A 16738-nucleotide genomic window follows, 5' to 3' on the forward strand; every position below is an offset into this window, starting at 1 on the left:
ATGCTACACACATTGGGATTCTGGGTTCAATGCTGCAATGCATTTGAGCCATAATTAATGGCTCAAATTGCTCAGCTGCCGGACCTGTTTCATCACCTGTTGGTGAGTCATCAGTGACAGTGGAGACAGAAACACGCATTCATTCTCTCTGATGAGTGCCATGTTTTCATGAATGGGATGATGGATAAACATAATTGCATATTTTATGGATTGGAAAACAAGAAGAAGCATTACTTCACTTTCTGAAAATTGCCGTCTGGTGTGGAATGAATTCCTCACAAATCTAGGATATCTATCTTGTTTGAAGACCCGAATACCGAAATATCAGTAACTCTGACATCAGATTGTTATCCTCACATGCCGAAGGCTTACCTATTAAAGAGAGTGAGAAATGATGAAAATCTGTGTTTCAACAATATGGAGCCACATCCCACACCTCCAGTGAATGTCTCACCTGATTGAGGGGAAAAATTTCCTCATTACCTTATCAGTCAGAGAAATGAATTCCTGTGCCTCTCCCCCTCAGATCCCCTGATGTTTCACTGTGGGATTATTGTTTTTATCAGGACAAATCAAAGGGAGAGTGTTTCAGTCGAAACCAACAACGATTGCTGATTTGAAAGCTGCAGTTATTCATGTTCTCGTGAGTTATGCAAGACACCCTTTAGAAAGTCATGCATATATGTGGAGAATAGAGGTCAGGTCATATTGAGCACTTAGTTTAAGTATTGAAGGTCGAGAGTTGTCAAAATTTTTCATGATAAAAAAGTGATTTCGTATCTGTCACTGGTGTCGAGTTACAGTTTTTAAAGTTTTATTCACCTTTTTTGTCGACCTGACCCTGCCCTTCCAGCCAAAGAAATCTGCATTATGAAGCAATCAAGAAAAGCCACACAAGGTAAGCCCTTTGCTGTTTCATTGTGAAAGTGCCTCAAATAAGCGTGTGTGCGCGTGTCAGTGTGTCTCCTCCATAATTCCAAAACCATGAAACCTTGCAGCTTGAAACTTTTCATACAGTACTAAGAAAACTCCAAGGAAGTGCATGAGTGAAAATTGTGTTTGGGTTAATTAAAACACCCCTTTTGAATATATAATTAATGGACTTGTTTAATTATATCCTTTATCGGATGCCATCCTCGGCCACCTCACTCTCTGGGGTCTTAAGGTGTGTCCTAGGTTACTCACTGGGGTCGAAAGCCGCCTTGTTTTGGGGTCGAAAGCCGCCATGTTTTGGGGTCGAAAGCCGCCATGTTTTGTGGCCTGCTCAACCATGCCTTGACTTGGAACAGGCCACAACGCAATGGTAGGACGTGTGACAAGGACAAATCCATTAAATTTTGGTGAAGATCCAAATCCGGATCTGGATCTGAGAATACTTTCAGTGATTCTTCACCATTGAGAGATCGTGCCAAAAATGATAAATATCACAATATCTCAAAAGATTATGGATGGATTCGGACGAAACTTGGTGAACAGGTTTGGTGTGCGACAAGGATGAATCAATTCAATTTTGATGAAGATCTGAATCCGGATCCAGATTCGATAATTATTTCATTTCCAAGTCATTCTTCACGATTAAGAGATGGGGCTAAAAACGATATTTCGTGATATCGCAAAAAGGTGTTGACGGATTTGGATGAATCTTGGTGGACATGTTGGGTGTCTGACAAGGACGAATTGGTTCGATTTTTGTGAAGATCCGAATACGGATCCGGACACAAGAAATTTTCAAGTGATTCTTCACCAATGAGAGATGGGGCCATAAACCATGTGTCGCATGAGACATCAAAAAGTTGTGGACGAGTTATGACAAAACAAGGTGGATGAGTTGGGAAGGTGACAAGAACAAGTCAATTCCATTTTAGTTCAGCTTTAGATTCAGATCCGACCTATCAGTGGCATACAGAATGTAAACTATTCAGCCTGGCGGAGGTATGTGCTCTACCAAGTGCCCTTCCGTTTCACCAAGTGTAACTGAGTGATTTTTCATTCTACTGTTTGGAGAATTATATTGAGTGAACAAAAGATTTAGGAACGTGCTAAAATTAACCAGCTTCATTGAGCTGTATGATTTAATGCATTCACTGTTTGACATCATGCCCTGTCCCTCAGAGGGACTGCTTATCCATAGCGTCTGCCAGATCTGTGTCCATATTTTTGGAATTTTTGTGAGGTCCTCTACAGGGAATCAAAGCAATTCTGGTGAAAAATAGACGTTTTAAAATAATGTTATAATGTTTGCACGCACCGCGAACCGATGTACCACATGACGCTGCACTGACTATCAGGCAATGTGGCGGATAATCTGCATTGTTTATTTCATGGGCTATTAAACTTTGCAATGTCTCCAGGTTTGTTCTATGTTAATCAGCAACTCTTTTGTAGATAAAGTCATTGTATGAGCGAATTCATTTAATTTCTTTAACTGCTGCGGGCGAGGTGAAAACTGGCTTTAAAGTTAAAGGATTTCTACACAGAATGCAGCCACAGCCTGGCCAAGCCGTTCCTTATCAACCATTCAATCGGACTGTTTGCATGATTCCTTAAGCCACTTGCCAAGCACCCTCCAGACAATAGCGGTTCTGCGCTGCATCATTCTGAGAAAATCATTCAGTCACTAAGGACGCTTTTGCGGCGCCACGTCATTCAGAATGAGCGGTTTGTGCTAGGTCATCCAGAGCAAGTGGTCCTTACTCCGTCATCCAGAGTGAGTGGTCCGTGCTCTGTCACCCTGAGTGAGTGGTCCGTGCTCCGTCATCCTGAGCGAGTGGTTGATCCATGCTCCATCATCCCGAGTGAGTGGTCTGTGCTCCATCATCCTGAGTGAGTGGTACATCGATTGAGTGGTCCATAATCCATCATCCTGATCGAGTGGTCCTTGCTCCGTCATCCTGAGTGAGTGGTCCATGCTATGTCATCCTGAGCGAGTAGTCCATTCTCCATTATCCTGAGTGAGTGGTTGGTCCGTGCTCCATCATCCTGTGCGAGTGGTCTGTGCTCCATCATCCTGAGTGAGTGATACATTGATCGAGTGGTTCATGCTCAGTCATCCCAAGCGAGTGGTCCGTACTCCATCATCTTGAGCAAGTGGTCCATGCTCCGTCATCCTGAGCGAGTGCTTTGTGCTCCGTCATCCTGAGTGAGTGGTTCGTGCTCCATCACCCTGAGCAAGTTGTTGTGAAATAACATTGGACTTCTGAGCCGTTTGCCATATTAACTTGTTTTCTAAATTATTTCGCCAAATTTTTTTTCCCACACACAGCTGTTTATAAAGATTAATGTTTGTGAACATATCCCTCAAATGTCTTTTTAAATGTAACATTGTTTTTCAATGAAAGCTATTCAAGGATTTTGGGTTGTATACAGTATGTACTGTAGTCGGTCATCACATTGGCTCCAACCTGCCGAGTCCCGAAAAATTGCCGATATCTGCCAGGCACAATTGTGTGTGTGTGTGTGTGTGTGTGTGTGTGTGTGTGTGTGTGTGTGTGTGTGTGTGTGTGTGTGTGTGTGTGTGTGTGTGTGTGTGTGTGTGTTGTTATAAACATAACATATTCTCTCTGCTAACCTCCTGACCCCCACCCCTCTCTCTCTTTGTCCCATCCTTGATCTACTCCCTCACAATACAGTGCAGCACTCTCTTTCCACACTTACCCCTCTCTCTCCCTCTCTCCCTCTCTCCTTCTCCCTCTCCCTCTCTCTCTCTCTCCCCTCTGTCTCTGAACATGTCCAGATGGGGTTTATCTCCAGACGTAACCAGTTGGTATTTATCTCTGGATGTGTCCAGATGAGAGTTTGTCTCCGGACATGTCGGGGCGGTGTTTGTCTCCTGACAAGTCAGGGTGGTGTTTGCATTCGGATGCATCTGGGCGGTGTTTGTCTCCGGCCGTGTCGGGGCGTAGTTTTTCTCCAGACGCGTGAGGGCGGTGTTTTTCTCTGAACGCATCCCAGCGGTGTTTTTCGCTGGACGCGTCCCCGTGGTGTTTTACTCCAGATGTATCCGGGCAGTGTTTTTCTCCGGATGCATCCAGGTGGTGTTTTTCTCTGGATGCGTCCAGGAAGTGTTTTTCTGCAGACGCGTCCGCGCAGTGTTTTTCTGGGAACGCGTCCTGGCGGTGTTTATGTCTGGACGGGAGTTTATCTCTGGATTTGTCCAGATGTGTCTGAGCAGTGTTTGTCTCTGAACAGCTTGGCTCCGGATGTGTCCAGGCGGTGTTTGTCTCCGAACGTGTCCTGGCAGTTTTTATGTCTGGATGGGAGCTTGTGTCCAGACGTGTCCGCATGGGAGCTTTGTCTCTGGATGTGGTTGAGCAGTGTTTGTCTCCAGACAGCTGGGCTCCATACGCGTCCGTCTGGTTTTGTCTCCTGACATGTCCGGGCAGTGTTTGTTTCCTGGCTGTATTTATAGAATGACCAGTAGAAAATGGATTTCAGACATTATTTTGTTTCCATCTTCACTGTTATTTCATGCAGAATCATTTTGATGAGATGGTATGAATCATAATTAACACTCCATTGCACGTCTGCCTTCCCTTCCTCTCATGTCATCCTTCATTTCGTCCTTGTCACACATCTCACTTGCACACCAAATTTCATTCGGATCCGTCCTCAACTTTTTGATATATCCTGTACACAGACAGACAAACAGACAAATGAAAAATCACTCATGGAGTGACAACTTGGCAAAACAGCACAAAGTAGAATGGCACTCAGTAGAGCGCATACCTCTGCCAGTTGGAACAGTACACATTTTGTATCGCACTGATGGGGCTGGATCCGAACCAAAATCTAACCCACTTGTTCTTGTCACCGAAACAACTCATCCACCTTGTTTTGTCATAACTCGTTCACAACTTTTTGAGAAAAAGTGATACATATATAATTTTAGAAATTAGGCCTGTGTTGACCCTTTGACATTAAAATTAATTGGTGGTTGAATTCATTGGTCTGTTATGCAAATCTTGTTCAAATTTTAAGTCAATCATATGCAAATTGAGGATTTTAGGAGGTGATCCTAAGTTGTTGAGCATTTCGCCTATGTTGACCTTTTTGTCATGTGCTGATCTCAAAAATAATTGGTGGTTGTGTTCAGTGAGCTGATATGCAAATGGTCTTGAAATTTCAAGTTAATCGGATTAAAATTGAGAGATTTTAGAAATTCGGCCTATGTTGAGCTTTTTATCTTTTTCAAATCCTTTTCAAATTTCAAGTCAATCAGATAAAAATTGAGGATTTTAGAAAATTTGGCCAAACTTGGCCTTTTGGCCTATTTTGACCTTTTGGCCTCTGTTTACCTCAAAATTAATAGGTGTTTGAATTCAGTGAACTGATATCCAAATGCTCTTAAAATTAAAGTTAATAAGATTAAAATTGAGGATTTTAGAAATTTGGCCTATGTTGACCTTTTAGTCCATGTTGACCTCAAAAAGAATACACCGTTGAATACAGTGACCTGATTTGTAAATCCTTTTAAAATTTCAAGTCAATGCGATGAAAATTGAGGATATTAGAAATTTGGCCCATGTTGACCTTTTGGCCTATGGTGACCTCAAAATTAATAGATGGTTGAATTCAGTGACCTGAGATGCAAACACTTCAAATTTTAAGTTAATCTGATTTAAATTGAGGATTTTAGAAAATTTGGCCCAAATTGGCCTTTTGACCTTTGCTGATCTCAAACATAATTGGTACTTGAATTCAGAGACCTGATGTGCAAACGGTCTTCAAATTTCAAGTCAATTGGATAAAAATTGAGGATTTTAGAAAATTTGCCCCAAATTGGCCTTTTGGCCTTAGTTGATCTCAAAATTAATAAGCGGTTGAATTTACCGACCTGATATGCAAATGCTCTTCAAATTACATGTCAATCGGATGAAAATTGACAATTTTAGAAGCAATTAAAAAATTTGGCCTATCTTGGTTTGACCTTAACGCCTATGTTGACCTTTTAACCGACGTTAACCTCAAAAGTAATAAGTGATTGAATTCAAGGATATGGTTTGCAAATCATTTGAAAATTTCAAGTCAATCGGATGAAATTTGAGGATTTTAGAAGATTTGGCTCAAATCGGCCTTTTGGCCTTTGTTGACCTTTGTCGTCAACTAAATTTTACGAAACTTCAATGCGTGACCATCGCAGGTTCGGTGATATCAATCTCTGAAAATTTTAGGATGATCGGTTGAGCGGTTTGGGCTGGAGGCGAATGTACAAACAAACAAACCAACAAACAAACAAACAAAAACAAATATACAAATGGAGGCGATCAACATACTTGTTAAAAAAAACTTTTTGCCAAGTAACAAACAATAATATAAGACGTCGTGCAGAGCACAAAAGTTGCAAAATCCATAAAACAAATTTGACCTCAAAAATAATTGGTGGTTGAATTCAATGACCAAATATGTAACTCCTCTTCAAATTTCAAGTCAATCGGATGAAAATTGACAATTTTAGAAACCCAGCTTATGTTGTCCTGATATGTAAATCAAAAAGAATTCACTGGTTGAATTCAGTGACCTGAAATATAAATCCTCCTCAAATTTCAAGTCAATTGGATAAAAATTGAGGATTTGAAAAATATCACCTTAGTTGTTGACATTGGGCCTATGTTGACCTCTAAAATAATTGGCTCGTTGAATTCAGAGACATGAAATGTATATCTTCAAATTTTGTCAATAGGATGAAAATTGAGGATTTTAGAAATACCACCTTGGTTGTTGACCTTTGGCCGATGTTGACCTTTTGACCTCAAACAATAGACTTCTTCCTTATGACCAACTCTACCATGTGGTGAAGATTCATGAAGATGAGTTTAAAATTGTGACCTGTAGACAACAAACAGACAGACAGACAAACAGAATAACAAAATCGACTAACCAATATACTTGAAAAATCTTCGATTTTGCAAGTAAGAAACAGACAGAGAGGGCTGAAAACATAACCTCCTTCACCTTCAGTGACGGAGGTAAAACTGAAACATTTCGTTAGCATCACAGCAGGATAGCCGAGAGGTATACCTTTTTTTTTTTTTTTTTTTTTTTTTTTTTTGTATACCTTGGTCGAGGCTCGTATGAGAGCTAACACACAACTCACAGCAAGGAGGCATGAGACAAGAGGGGCGGGAGTGGAAGGGACAAAACAGTGGGGAACAGACACATTAGGAGATCTGTGGAAGGGAGAGGGATGGGGTGGGGAACATGTGGTATACAAGATGGACATTACAGGGACTTTCAGGAAGGAAAGCAGGGAATTGAAGGAGGTGGGCTTGGGTGGATTATCAGGGGTAGAAAAGATCAAGGATTTGGATGGGGGATGACAAGAGGTGGTGGTGAACAGCTGTTTTGAAGGCCTGGAGGGAAGAATGGGAATGAATAGAGTGAGGCAGTTTATTCCAAAGGCAGGAAAAAAGAAGAATGAAAGAGTGAAGGTGAGCAGTGATTCGTGATTTTGGTAGTTTTACCAGAAGGGGGTTGTTGGCGGACCTTGAGCGCCCTGTGGAAATGTGGTTGGGACAAATCGCAGAGAGAGCAGGGGGGGGCAAGGCTGGAGAGGAGTCGGTAGAAGACAGAAAGACCACCGACCAACCTGCGGTGATTGAGTGAGAGGCCCAAAGACTCAGCTTCATTGCGGGAGATGCCAATGATCTTAAAAGCCCTGGTTTCGACAGCGTGAAGTCGAGAAAGGTGGGAGGCAGGAGCACCAGCCCAGAGGGGAGAGCAGTACTCCATCAGGCTACGGACAAAAGCTTTGTAAGTGGTCAGGAGCTCAAGAGGGCCGAGGAAGGACTTTGCACGACGGAGGATTCCCAGTCGGCGACTGGCTTTTGAGGCAAGGTTGGAAATGTGACTTTCCCAGGAAAGGTCATGGCAGATAGTGAGACCCAGAAGCTTGAAAGAAAAGACTTCTTCCAGAGGATTGTTGAGAAAGCGGATGGAGGGGTTTTGTAAACGGTCCTTTCGAAGAGACATAGTGACAGTGGAGTGAGATTTGTCTGGATTGAAAGACATGTTCCACGTGTTGGACCAGTTTGTGATTTTATCCAGATCTGCAGTGAGCGAAGAAGCTGCTGCTTGCCGGTCTGAGGGATGACAGATGGCACGGCAGAGGGTTGAGTCATCGGCAAAGAGAAATAGAGGATTTTCCAGAGAGTCCGAGAGATCATTGATGAAAACCAGAAAAAGAACAGGGCCCAGAACGCTACCTTGAGGAACTCCAGCCTGCACAGGAAGAGGGGATGAAAGAACTCCATTTAGGGCCACACGTTGACTGCGACAGGAGAGGAAGTCTGCGAGCCATGAGTGGAGATGGCCTTGAATACCATGGGCAGAGAGTTTGGTGAGTAGGGCAGGGTGCCAGACTGTGTCAAAGCACGTGATATGTCCAGGGATACGGCTCGGATTTCCTGTCTGGCATTGAGGACCTCCATCCATTGATGGGAGAGCAGTAGCAGCATATCTAGGGTAGAGTGACCTTGTCTGAAACCAAATTGATGATTGGAAATCAAGCCATTGGAGAAGAGGAAGGATTTCATGTCTGAAGCGATGATGGATTCCATAACCTTGCTGATGATTGGGAGAAGGCTGATTGGTCTATAGTTACAGGGATCTGTTTTTGCACCTTTTTTATGCAGGGCAGTGATGTTAGCAGATTTCCAAGCAGATGGCAGATGACCTTGGGAAAATGAGAGGGTGAATAGAACAGAGAGAGGGTGAGCAAGAGCAGAAGAGCAGGCTTTGAGGACACGTGGGCTGATGCCGTCTGGACCGGTTGCAGAATCTGACTCGAGGTTTGAAAGCAAGCTCTCCACCTTGTCAGGAGAAAAGGATACAGAGTCCAGGGACAGTTGGGTGCGACTGGGTAAAGTGGGTAGAGATAGTGATGGGTTTGGGACACAAGATTTAGCTGCAAACACCGAGTTTAGACATTCAGCTTTATCACGTGTGGAATCAGCAGTGCGGCCATTTGAGGTAAGGGAGGGGATGGAGGGGGAACATACACCAGAAACAGATTTGATTAAACGCCACCAGGATTTTGAGGAGGGAGAGAGGTTTGAGAGTTCAGACTTGAGATGAGAAAGATGTTGTTTTCTGGCTCTCCTGAGGGTAGATACACACTTGTTCCGAGCTTTGTGGAAAGAACTGAGATTGCTCCTCAGTTGGGTTTGCTTTCCATGAGGCAAAGGCAAGTTGTTTCAGGACAACTGCCTCGCCACAAGCTTCAGTAAACCAAGGGCGGGAGGAAGGGTAAGACAACTGAACACGAGAGGGGATAAATCTGTGCATGAGGGAGAGCAAGTTTCTTTGAAAGAATTCCCAGGATGAGTTGATGTTTGAGAAAGTAGTGATAGGAGACCAGTCTGTAAGTTTGATGGCTGCTCGGAGACCCTGCCAGTCGGCTTGAGTGAAATGCCAGACTCGACGGCGGTGAGGTGGTTCTCTGATAACAGCCAGAGAGATGTCCACTTTAATAAGGACGTGGTCAGAAGAACCAATTGGAGCGAAGGAAGAGCAGCAGATATTGTCAGGGAAATTTGTCAAAATCAGATCCAGAAGAGATGGAGTACCATTGGTTGAGATCCGGGTCGGGAAGTTGACCGATTGAGTCAGTCCCAATGAGTCACAGAAAGCTTTTGCTGATGTCCCATGGCAGGTGAGAGAGGTACCCACACCTAGCCAACTGGCGTGATGACAATTGAAGTCGCCACATAAGAGGAAGAGAGAGTTTGGATGAGAAGATAGAAGAAGGTCCATGTTTTCGGAGAGTGAGGTGTAGATGGAGTCATCACAGTTCGGTGGACGGTACAGTACACATATAAACATGAGGTGGGAGTGGAGGGGAAGCCGAAGCCAGAGGTATTCCTGGGGGTGTGGGGGAGTGAGAGCAGTGCAGGGAGAGTGAGGAATAGAGTCTTTGATGAAGAGAGCAACACCTCCACCAGGACGAGGCTCAGGTCTGTCATACCGTAAGAGGGAGTAACCAGGGAGAGATACTTGGGAGTCAGACACGCTCTGGGAGAGGAAAGTTTCTGTTAGGCAGATAATGTCTGGTTTGTCAGTGGCAACCTGCATGGAAAGATCTGAAAGGTTTGAGCGAAGGCCCCGGATATTTGAGGTCCACACTTTTAATGAAGAGGTAGGGGAGGAGGCTTTGGTGCAGGAGGTGGAGGGGCGGGGGAGGAATGGACGAGGGACGAGGGGGGAGGTAAGGAGGGTTGCTGAAGGAGTGTGGGGTATTGCAGAATAGCGAGGGGAGGGGGCCGAATGAGGAGGAGAAAAGGCTCTGTGGTGCTGTGAGAGAGGGGGGACAAGAGACAAGGAAGATGGCAGTTGAGGATTTGAGGAGGTGGAGTGAAGAGATGGAGGTGAGAGGGCAGTGGAGGGAGGCAGGTTGGTGGATGAGAGGGGGGCAACTTAGAGAAGCAAGAGTGAGGGGGATTAAAGGTGGGAGAAAGGTGAGGGGGAATTTTTGAAAGAGGTGAGAGGAGGCTTGGAGGAGAAGAGTGGGATGGTTGCTTTGAGAGTGAGAGTGAGGGGTGAGGGGGGTGAGGTGGCACTGAAGTTGGAAAAAAAGAATGGTTGATGGAAAGCGAGCATCCATGGCAAACTGTGGTTTTTAAAAGTTTTAGGTCAGAGATACGATTTAACACAATTCGTGATGGATGCAATGAAGGCGAATTCAGAGCATGGAGAGAAGAAGCGCTGTAATAGATGGATTTTTAGGCAAGGAATGAAGGAGAGGTCGAAATGAGAGCAGTCTGTTAAAATAGCAGAAGAGTAGTGCATTGTGAAACAGTAAAGAGTACCACATGTGTGAGAGAGGAAGATGAAGCATTATAAGATCGTTTTTGTTGTTAATATTAATGTATGAGAGAGTTCAACAGATTAGGTCATGGAAGTGTAAAAAAAAAAAAAGAAATCGAGGAAGACGAGGAGGAAGTTAAGAGGAAGAAGTAGCAGAATCGGGAGAAGGTTGTTGTTGTTGTTGTTGGGTTTTTTTTTTTTTTTTTTTTTTTTTTTTTTTTTTTGAGATAAGAAAGAGATTAGTTGGGAGAATGGGGGATATTTGGAAAGTGGGGAGGATGAAAATTGAAGTTAATGCGGAGGATAGAAATTGAAGGCAATGGGGAGAAAAACAAACAAACAAAAAAAAACGATCGAACACCAAGTGGAACCGGTAGGCCTCAAGCCTAGGACTAGGCCTCAAACACCAGGTGAGAACGTCGACAATAAATACTCACAAAATAGCACGATTTTTGAAACAAAACCGAACTAGGAACACACATTAACATGTAGGTGAGAAAATTAAACAGTTAAAACGGGACAAATAACAACCGGAACTTAACTTTGAGAATGTCAGCAGGGAGCCCCGAAGGAGACCTCTTGCCGCTCAAAACTGGAACCGGAAGTCGTATGCACGCTCGCTCTGAGCTATCTAGCCTGGGTTCGAATCCTGACCCAACTTTAAACTATCATCCTTGTGTTTCATTGGCAGGGTGATTCATCAATATGTGTGCCATTAAACTGGACTTATGTGTGCCACACGATAAAGCGCTCAAAATGTTTTTTTCACTTTCCTCAATGATATTGTTGCGAATCTGGAAACCATTATCGCACTCTTCATTCAGGTCCTTTAGCTCAGTTATCTCGGAAAGTGCATGCTCCACAGATAGCTCGCCTTCCATTGTTTAATGGGTAAAAATCGATTAAACGCGCTGTGATTAATTTTAATAGTTAGGGTTTGATCAGAACACAAAGAAGAACGACCCTAACCCTCCTCTGCAAAGAGGAAGAAGAACCCTCCCGTCCCGTGATGCAATGACGTAAACAACTCCCTCCCACCCGCGGTTGTGCGGCGCATGAGAGCATGAGTCACGCCGTGATAGGGGGAGGGGGCCGATAGGGATAAAAAAGGGACACTCTGATTGGCTCGTGTGGGGTCTTGTTTTTGGGTCTTGTTGGGGGGGTTCTTGGGTCTTGTTCTTGGTTCTTGTTGGAGAGTTGTTCATCGGAGGAGTTGGTTCAGGTTGGCGTGGTTCTTCTTCGGCCTGTTGGTCGAGGAGTGTCGTCCTGGTTCAAGGGTGGTCGAGTTGGTTCGAGGTTGTTGTTCGGCTGGAGCTTCTTCGAGTTGACTGTGCAGTCGGTGGTTCAAAGGGTCGTGCTGGTTCTGAGTTATCTTGGTTCGGCCTTTGTTCTGCTTCGTGGCCTCATCTTGGTTCGGCTGGCTCGACTTGGAAAGCGACGCATCTTCGGGAAGGCTCGGTGTTTCGTCTCACCAGTACGTGGTCCAGAGCACGAGGGGATCCGCTGGAGCTCGGGAAGGATCGTGGCTCACGGCGATTGGATCCAGCTCGCCCTCGCTGGAGCCCAGGTCCGAACAGCTTGAAGACCACACGAAGTGGAGAGGTTCGAGATAGGTTCTGGGTTTCAGCTCATCTGTCCCTCCGAGCTGAAGTCCTTATTAAAGGCATTAGCCACCATTTCTTGGGTGTGTGTGTGCGTACGTGTGTCCGTGGGCCCGTCTAACAAGTAGAGAACTGTTAAGTGCTTTGTGTGCTGCAAATGATTGCATTGCATTTATTGTATTCGGTGTAGTTCTGCTCTTGCGGGCTTCCCTAGTTCCCCGATTACTGTATAAATAAACCCCAATTGTTAAATGTAACAGCTCATTTTGTATTTCTTTCATTGGTTCGACATGACGCGTGTTTGAGGATTATTGTTCTTAACTTGTTCATTTGGTCCGGCCTGACTTTGGTAATTCCGCTCGGTTACGCCAGATCCGAGTCGGCGATAGCGACTCGATTCGGACAATGTCGGCCAAGGGTGAACTTCCCCGGTAGTCGGACCACCTGGGTACTTTGGTAAATTGAAGTTGGCAATCGACCCTACCCAACGTGGCCTATCCATTGGCGAAGATCGGTTCGATAAGGGACCCATCAGTTCTGGAGTTATCCGGGCGACGACCTTTACATTCCGGGCGATCGGTCGAGCCGGCTCGCGGCTCCATCTCGCGGTCATGCTCACGGTCGACCCCCCGGCCCCGTAACAATATCAGTGAATGCCTCATCCACTGTATATACGTACAAATTGCTGTATACATCGCTTTTGTAAGTGCGATGGTTTTCAAATTAGGAGCTCAGAGTGATTTCACGCATTTCATATAATATGATGTGATTTTCCACGATCGACTCTCATGGACTAATTCAAGTGTATAATCAAAATATAATTTGAGTTTTGAGGATTGAATCACCTGGACAGAATAACTCGAAACTTGGAGTGAAATCTGAAAATGTTCAGAAATCCGTGTTGTTTAGGTTTTTTGTGGGAATGTGCTATTACCAATCAGCTTGCTATCGACAACCAAGCACTTCAATTAAATGGTTCCTTTTCAACGATTGAATAAGAAGTGCTTGCTTGAGTGCTTAAGCCACTTGCCGAGCACCTTCCAGTCGATAGCGGTACAGTTCCTGCAGGATGGCGAGCTGTTGTTGTCGTTGTTATAGTTGTAGCTAAGGATGTAATAAACCTGACTACACAATAATTCATAGCGCACACATGTAATTCCCATTAGACAAAAGGGGGATTCTAACTGTAAACACATACTTATCGAAATAACTTAGCTGAGGGACTCTGGCTGTTTGTGTGCACAAGGTTTCCAAATCCGTAACACTACCCCCTCCCCTTTTTACAGACTCGTCCCAAGTCGTCAATTTTTGTGTGCCATGCAGGTGTAGGTTTTTTCCCCCTCGAGTACATTTTACCTACGGACCCCTGAGTGCGACATTTTTATACATGTCCCAAAAATAAATAACCTCGTGTGCTACGTAACTAAACTGACAGACGCACACGGACTACTTAACTAAATTGTCGGTGCTAAGACAAACACACAGGTGGGTTGCAAAACTTATTTACACTTTTAACTACAATTTACACTAACCATGTCCCAGGACCTGTTATCTGTGAAGAGAAAAGTCATTGGTGCTGAAATGAATGCAAAACACGCAAAAAAATGGATTAATTGGCTGCGCAAACGCAGTCCTTGGAGTGGCTTGCCTGCAGGGCAGTCCTTGCAAAACACTGGAGGTGGATGGTCCTGGCGCACATGGTGAGATGGTGACATGGGGGCAAATGCAAACAGGGGTAGCAGACATGGGGTCAAGGCAAAGGCAGGCAAGTGAGGCAAGGCAAAGCAAACGCGGACCAGGAGATGCAGCACAACAGGCCAGCATATGAAACTGGCCAGCCTTTGGTCTGGTCCGTGGGGTTCTGTGGAGGGAGTGCGGTGGTGCCGGCCGCTCCAAAAACGGGCTCGGACCTACCCTACTGTCTTCCCCCAACCTATCGCCTTTGCCTGTCTTTGTCCATACCCACTTCCTTAGTTTGCAAAAACAAAACAAATTTAGGCCCCTTTTAAAAAAAAAATTACTTGTCCCTAACCCTCCTACTGTCATTGTCTGGCTAACCTATCCTGTCCGTCTACTCCCAACCCCTAAGATCCTTTTTAGAGGGGAATAGGGAGAGACTAGTGTCCTGCCTCGAGGCCCAACAAAGCCTCAGAATATCCTCCACAGAGTTCAGCAATCTTTCCCAAGGTGGGTCCAGCGGCCTCCAGAGAGCGAAGGGATGGATGGTGCGAAGGGGTACATTTCATATCTCTCCTTGCATTTATTAAACTTTAAACTATCCCGGGATATATATATATATATATATATATATATATATATATATATATATATATATATATATATATATATAAATATATATATATATATATCCACATATAGGGCAGTGGACATGTCCAATTGGGAGTTGGACGACCCCACCCCCACGATGTCTCCACTGTCTTGTGTGCATGCCACATGTACAGTTGACAAGTCGTTGGTTCCAGCGGCTTCAAGGCCTGTCTACCTTGCCTGTGAATCCTGGGTTTGGTGAATTGTGCAGAGGAAACCACCAGAAGGTTCAACGGGCAGAAAGGCGATCCCAGCAAAGCGTTGTGGAGCACAAATAGGGCAGAGTGAGATACGAAAGACACTTCTGACCATCCACTGCATCCTGACCTGTCCCCAGCCGTCTCGACTATGTCTTGCTGATGGATTCTGATAGGCCAGGACGAGAGAGTGAGGCCGACGATCTGCGCAACTCCCCCTCACTTAAATCCAAGTCACACGCAAGTCATGACTTCAACCCCATACTGTGCAACCTCAAGTCCTGTGGTGATGGGAGAGAGGCGAAGCAGCAGGTGTGGATACACTGAAAGCTGTAGTCACAAACCTGCATGCAGGCGGCCCAGAGCATAGGGTCACTCTCCACTGGACCGAAGCAGCAGTGGCAGCCCCCACCCCCCCCCCCCCGGGTGTCTGAGTAGCCCTCTCTAGGATTCGCTCTGCTCACCTCCATGGAGGAAGGGGCTAGAAAAGGTGCCTTAAACATAGTCTGCTTCACTTCACCCTGGCCAGCACACCTGGCTGCTGGGGATCCCAATCAGCGGTCGAAATAACAAGAAAAACAAGTTGAAGATGCTCAACCTCGGCACGTGGAACGTGCGAACCCTGCTGGATAACACCAAAACAGATAGACCAGAAAGAAGAACTGCACTAGTCGCCAAATAACTAGCTCGCTATAACGTGGACATAGCAGCACTTAGGGAAACATGCCTTGCAGACAAGGGACTGCTCTTAGAACTTGGTGGTGGGTACACTTTCTTTTGGAGTGGTCGCAGCAGCGTTGAACGGCGAGAAACAGGCGTTGGATTCGCCATCAGATCTCACCTCGCCCGAAAACTTGCCAAGCTTTCAGAGGGCATCAATGATCGCCTGATGACACTTCAACTCTCACTTCGAAACAAGAAGAGTGCAACGTTGATCAGCGCATATGCGCCAACAATGTCCAACCCGGATGATATCAAAGATAAGTTCTATGAAGAACGTGATGCCCTCATTGCAGTAGTCCCACAGTCAGAGAAGCTTATTGTCCTCGGGGACTTCAACGCCAGAGTGGGGACAGATCACCAGACTTGGGAAGGGATCATTGGAAGACATGGCACCGGCAAGTGCAACAGCAACGGCGTTCTACTCCTGAAGATGTGTGCCTCACATGACTTCGTCATCACCAACATTCTTCCACCTCCCCACCCGTAAAAAGACATCTTGGATGCACCCACGCTCTAGGCAATGGCATCTGATTTATTATGTCATCACCAGGAAGAGGGACAGGCAGGACATGAGAGTGACAAAGGCCATGTGTGGTGCCGACTCCTGGACTGATCATGGCCTCATCATGTCCAAACTTAAGCTTCGCATTCTGCCCATGAGAAGACCCCAAGGTCAGAAGACTGCAAAGAGGCTCAACATCTCTAAGCTGAAGAGCAGAAAAGTTGCCGAAGAAATCTCCAGAGACCTTGATGGCAAGCTGGTGGACACACCCCATGATGACCAGGACAGCCTTGAAGAACAGTGGGTGGCTTTCAGAGATGCAGTCTACCCCATCGCCCTCGAACACCTCGGACCAGCATCCCGTAGAAACCATGACTGGTTTGACGAGAACGATGAAGAGATACAGGCACTGCTATCAGAGAAACACCAACTGTTCGGAGCACACCAGAGCGACCCCACGTCACAAGCGAAGAAAGATGTCTTTGCCAGCGCAAGACAAAAAGTACAGAAGAAACTCCGTGAGACACATGGTATATTAAGAAGGCTGATGAAATCCAGGGCTACGCAGACAGTCACGACACCAAGCG

At 45.4% G+C, this 16738-nt stretch overlaps 1 long non-coding RNA gene across 12 annotated transcripts in view; it reads left to right on the plus strand.

The window, feature by feature from the left end:
* The window catches only part of LOC147027769 (uncharacterized), a 142416-nt gene that overhangs the window by 108534 nt on the left and 17144 nt on the right, over nt 1–16738 (plus strand). For 7 of the 12 annotated variants that reach the window (XR_015057256.1, XR_015057248.1, XR_015057252.1 and 4 more), the window contains one exon: nt 854–898. This is a non-coding gene — a long non-coding RNA (uncharacterized LOC147027769). Of the gene's footprint in view, nt 1–566; nt 644–853; nt 899–16738 lie in introns of all 12 variants that reach the window. The other 5 variants (XR_015057258.1, XR_015057251.1, XR_015057254.1 and 2 more) reach the window with 1 other exon arrangement.

The sequence above is a fragment of the Eptatretus burgeri genome, chromosome 4 (genome assembly GCF_056783735.1).
Source record: "Eptatretus burgeri isolate ZD-2024b chromosome 4, Ebu_testis_v1, whole genome shotgun sequence".
Taxonomy (NCBI): domain Eukaryota; kingdom Metazoa; phylum Chordata; class Myxini; order Myxiniformes; family Myxinidae; genus Eptatretus; species Eptatretus burgeri.